This window comes from Festucalex cinctus, chromosome 15, assembly GCF_051991245.1.
Source record: "Festucalex cinctus isolate MCC-2025b chromosome 15, RoL_Fcin_1.0, whole genome shotgun sequence".
In the NCBI taxonomy this organism is placed as follows: Eukaryota; Metazoa; Chordata; class Actinopteri; order Syngnathiformes; family Syngnathidae; genus Festucalex; species Festucalex cinctus.
The window spans coordinates 20,719,887-20,725,965 of record NC_135425.1 but is presented as its reverse complement, the minus strand read 5'-3'; positions in this window follow the sequence as shown (position 1 = coordinate 20,725,965).

The following is a 6,079-nucleotide window of genomic DNA, read 5'->3' as shown; positions in this document are numbered from 1 at the left end:
AAAAGCCTTACTATACATGGTTGTTTTTTTTGTCTGAAAAAAAAAAGCCTTACTATACATGGTCGTTTTTTTGTCGGGAAAAAAAGCCTTACTATACATGGTCGTTTTTTTGTCGGAAAAAAAAAGCCTTACTATACATGGTCGTTTTATCGTCTGAAAAAAAGCCTTATTATACATGGTCGTTTTTTTTGTCGGAAAAAAAAGCCTTACTATACATGGTCATTTGGTTTGACTCAGCCTGGGATCGAACCCACACCTCAGTGTCTGAAGGTAGACACTCTACCACTAGACCACAGGGCTGTTAGTCTGTTGACTGGAAAGAGGGGCAATGAGTTTAGTAAGTATAACTAGGATTTAAAAAAAAAAAAAAAAAAAAAAAAAAAAAGCCTTACTATACATGGTCGTTTTTTTTGTCGGAAAAAAAAAGCCTTACTATACATGGTCGTTTTTTTGTCGGAAAAAAAAAGCCTTACTATACATGGTTGTTTTTTCGTCGGAAAAAAAGCCTTACTATACATGGTCGTTTTTTTGAGGAAAAAAAAAAAGCCTTACAATACATGGTCGTTTTTTGGTCGGAAAAAAAAGCCTTACGATACATGGTCGTTTTTTTGTCGGAAAAAAAAGCCTTACTATACATGGTCGTTTTTTTCATCTAAAAAAAAGCCTTACTATACATGGTCGTTTTTTTGTCGGAAAAAAAAAGCCTTACTATACATGTCGTTTTTTTGTCGGAAAAAAAGCCTTACTATTCATGGTCGTTTTTCGTCTGAAAAAAAGCCTTATTAAACATGGTCGGTTTTTTGTCGGAAAAAAAAGCCTTACTATACATGGTCATTCGGTTTGACTCAGCCTGGGATCAAACCCACTACCTCAGTGTCTGAAGGTAGACACTCTACCACTAGACCACAGGGATGTTAGCCTGTTTACTGGAAAGAGGGGCAATGAGTTTAGTAAGTATAACTAGGATTTAAAAAAAAAAAAAAAAAAAAAAAAAGCCTGACTATACATGGTCGTTTTTTTTTTCGGAAAAAAAAGCCTTACTATACATGGTCGTTTTTTCATCTCAAAAAAAGCCTTACTATACATGGTCGTTTTTTTGCCGGAAAAAAAAAGCCTTACTATACATGGTCGTTTTTTTTGTCGAAAAAAAAAAAAGCCTTACTATACATGGTCGTTTTTTTGTCTGAAAAAAAAAAGCCTTACTATACATGGTCGTTTTTTTGTCTGAAAAAAAAAAGCCTTACTATACATGGTCGTTTTTTTGTCGGGAAAAAAAGCCTTACTATACATGGTCATTTTTTTGTCGGAAAAAAAAAAGCCTTACTATACATGGTCGTTTTTTCGTTTGAAAAAAAGCCTTATTATACATGGTCGTTTTTTTTGTCGGAAAAAAAAGCCTCACTATACATGGTCGTTTTTTTGTCGGAAAAAAAAAGCCTTACTATACATGGTCGTTTTTTTGTCGGAAAAAAAAAAGCCTTACTATACATGGTCGTTTTTTTGTCGGAAAAAAAAGCCTTACTATACATGGTCGTTTTTTCATCTCAAAAAAAGCCTTACTATACATGGTCGTTTTTTTGTCGGAAAAAAAAAGCCTTACTATACATGGTCGTTTTTTTGTCGGAAAAAAAGCCTTACTATTCATGGTCGTTTTTCGTCTGAAAAAAAGCCTTATTAAACATGGTCGTTTTTTTGTCGGAAAAAAAAGCCTTACTATACATGGTCATTCGGTTTGACTCAGCCTGGGATCAAACCCACTACCTCAGTGTCTGAAGGTAGACACTCTACCACTAGACCACAGGGATGTTAGCCTGTTTACTGGAAAGAGGGGCAATGAGTTTAGTAAGTATAACTAGGATTTAAAAAAAAAAAAAAAAAAAAAAAAAGCCTGACTATACATGGTCGTTTTTTTTTTCGGAAAAAAAAGCCTTACTATACATGGTCGTTTTTTCATCTAAAAAAAAGCCTTACTATACATGGTCGTTTTTTTGCCGGAAAAAAAAAGCCTTACTATACATGGTCGTTTTTTTTGTCGAAAAAAAAAAAAGCCTTACTATACATGGTCGTTTTTTTGTCTGAAAAAAAAAAGCCTTACTATACATGGTCGTTTTTTTGTCTGAAAAAAAAAAGCCTTACTATACATGGTCGTTTTTTTGTCGGGAAAAAAAGCCTTACTATACATGGTCATTTTTTTGTCGGAAAAAAAAAAGCCTTACTATACATGGTCGTTTTTTCGTTTGAAAAAAAGCCTTATTATACATGGTCGTTTTTTTTGTCGGAAAAAAAAGCCTCACTATACATGGTCGTTTTTTTGTCGGAAAAAAAAAGCCTTACTATACATGGTCGTTTTTTTGTCGGAAAAAAAAAAGCCTTACTATACATGGTCGTTTTTTTGTCGAAAAAAAAAAAAGCCTTACTATACATGGTCGTTTTTTTGTCTGAAAAAAAAAAGCCTTACTATACATGGTCGTTTTTTTGTCTGAAAAAAAAAAGCCTTACTATACATGGTCGTTTTTTTGTCGGGAAAAAAAGCCTTACTATACATGGTCATTTTTTTGTCGGAAAAAAAAAAGCCTTACTATACATGGTCGTTTTTTCGTTTGAAAAAAAGCCTTATTATACATGGTCGTTTTTTTTGTCGGAAAAAAAAGCCTCACTATACATGGTCGTTTTTTTGTCGGAAAAAAAAAGCCTTACTATACATGGTCGTTTTTTTGTCGGAAAAAAAAAGCCTTACTATACATGGTCGTTTTTTTGTCGAAAAAAAAAAGCCTTACTATACATGGTCGTTTTTTTGTCGGAAAAAAAAGCCTTACAATACATGGTCGTTTTTAAAAAAAAACGCCTGACTATACATGGTCGTTTAAAAAAAAAAAAAAAAAAAAAAAAAAAGCCTTCCTATACATGGTCGTTTTTTAAAAAAAAATGCCTTCCTATACATGGTCGTTTAAAAAAAAAAAGAATAATAAAAAAAAAAAAAAAAAAAAAAAGCCTTACAATACATGGTCGTTTTTTAAAAAAAAACGCCTGACTATACATGGTCGTTTAAAAAAAAAAAAAAAAAAAAAAGCCTTCCTATACATGGTCGTTTTTTAAAAAAAATAAAAATAAAAACGCCATACTATACATGGTCGTTTGAAAAAAAAACAAAAAAACGACTTACTATACATGGTCGTTGTTTTTAAAAAATAAAATAAAAACGCCATACTATACATGGTCGTTTGAAAAAAAAAAAAAAAAAACGCCTTACTATACATGGTCGTTCAAAAAACAAAAAAAAAAAAAAAACGCCTTACTATACATGGTCGTTTTAAAAAAACGCCTTACTATACATGGTCGTTTAAAAAAAACAAAGAAAAAAAAAAAACGCCTTAGTATACATGGTCATTTTTTTTTTTTTTTTTTTTTTAAACAAAAACGCCATACTATACATGGTCGTTTGAAAACAAAAACAAAAAAAAAAAAAAACGCCTTACTATACATGGTCATTTAAAAAAAAAAAAAAAAAAAAGCCTTACTATACATGGTCGTTTAAAAAAAAACAACAAAAAAACGCCTTACTATACATGGTCGTTTGAAAAAAAAAAAAAAAAAAAGCCTTACTATACATGGTCGTTTTTTTTTTTTAAATAAAAACGCCATACTATACATGGTCGTTTGAAAAAAAAAAAAAGCCTTACTCTACATGGTCATTGTTTTTTTTAAAAAAAACGCCTTACTATACATGGTCGTTTGAAAAAAAAAAAAAGCCATACTATACATGGTCGTTTTTAAAAAAAAAAAAAACCTTACTATACATGGGTGTTTAAAAAAAAGAAAAAAAACAAAAAAAAAAACGCCTTACTATACATGGTCGTTTTTTTTTGTTTTTTTTAAAAAACAACAACAACAAAAAACGCCATACTTTTCATGGTCGTTAACAAAAAAAAAAAGAAAAAAAAGCCTTACTATACATGGTCGTTTAAAAAAAAACAAAAAAAAAACGCCTTACTATACATGGTCGTTTGAAAAAAACAAAAAAAAACAAAGCCTTACTATACATGGTCGTTTTTTTTGTAAAAAAAAAAAAAGCCTTACTATATATGGTCATTTTTTTAAAAATGCCTTACTATACATGGTCGTTTTTTTTTTTATTTTTAAAAACGCCTTACTATACATGGTCGGTTTTTTTTAAAAAAAAAAAACAAAACAAAAAAACGCCATACTATACATGGTCATTTGAAAAAAAAAAAAAAGCCTTACTATACATGGTCATTGTTTTTAAAAAAAAAAACGCCTTACTATACATGGTCGTTTGAAAAAAAAAAAAAAAGCCTTACTATACATGGTCGTTTAAAAAACAAAACAAAAAAAATGCCTTACTATACATGGTCGTTTAAAAAAAAAAAGGAAAAAAAAAAAAAAAAAAAAAAAAAACGCCTTACTATATATGGTCGTTTAAAAAAACAAACAAAAAAAACGCCTTACTATACATGGTCGTTAAAAAAAAAAGAAAACAAAAACAAAAACAAAACAAAACAAAAAAACGCCTTAGCATACATGGTCGTTTTTTTAAAAAAAAACAAAAACGCCATACTATACATGGTCATTTAAAAAAAAAAAAAAAAAAAAAAAAAAGCCTTACTATATATGGTCATTTGAAAAAAAAAAAAAAAAAAAAAAGCCTTACTATACATGGTCATTTTTTTTTTAAATGCCTTACTATACATGGTCGTTTAAAAAAAAACGAAAAAAAAAAAACGCCTTACTATACATGGTCGTTTTTTTATATATTTAAAAAAAAACGCCTTACTATACATTGTCGTTTAAAAAAAACCAAAAAATAAAAACAAAAAAGTATGAGCCTTAGTATAAGCCTTAGTATGCATGGTCGTTTTTAAAAAAAAAAAAAACCTTACTATACATGGTCGTTTAAAAAAAAAGAAAAAAAAACAAAAAAAAAACCGCCTTACTATACATGGTCGTTTTTTTTTTTGTTTTTTTTTAAACAACAACAACAAAAAACGCCATACTTTTCATGGTCGTTAAAAAAGAAAAAAGAAAAAAAAGCCTTACTATACATGGTCGTTTAAAAAAAAAAAAAAAAAAAAAAAAGCCTTCCTATACATGGTCGTTTTTTAAAAAAAAATGCCTTCCTATACATGGTCGTTTAAAAAAAAAAAAGAATAATTAAAAAAAAAAAAAAAAAAAAAAACCTTACAATACATGGTCGTTTTTTAAAAAAAACGCCTGACTATACATGGTCGTTTAAAAAAAAAAAAAAAAAAAAAAGCCTTCCTATACATGGTCGTTTTTTAAAAAAAATAAAAATAAAAACGCCATACTATACATGGTCGTTTGAAAAAAAAACAAAAAAACGACTTACTATACATGGTCGTTGTTTTTAAAAAATAAAATAAAAACGCCATACTATACATGGTCGTTTGAAAAAAAAACAAAAAAACGCCTTACTATACATGGTCGTTGTTTTTTTGTTTTTTTTAAAAAAAAACGCCATGGTCGTTAAAAAAAAAAAAAAAAAAAAAAGCCTTACTATACATGGTCGTTTTTAAAAAAAAAAAAAAAACGCCTTACTATACATGGTCATTTGAAAAAAAAAAAAAAATAAAATAAAAAGCCTTATTATACATGGTCGTTTTTAAAACAAAAAACAAAAAAAAAACGCCTTACTATACATGGTCGTTTTTTTTTTAAAATGCCATACTATACATGGTCGTTTAAAAAAAAAAAAAGCCTTACTATACATGGTCGTTTTTTTTAAAAAAACGCCTTACTATACATGGTCGTTTGAAAAAAAAAAAAAAAAAAAAAGCCTTACTATACATGGTCGTTTTTTTTTTTTTTTTAAATGCCTTACTATACATGGTCGTTCAAAAAAAAAAAACAAAAAAAAAAAACGCCTTACTATACATGGTCGTTTTAAAAAAACGCCTTACTATACATGGTCGTTTAAAAAAAACAAAGAAAAAAAAAAAACGCCTTAGTATACATGGTCATTTTTTTTTTTTTTTTTTTTTTAAAACAAAAACGCCATACTATACATGGTCGTTTGAAAAAAAAAACAAAAAAACAAAAAAAA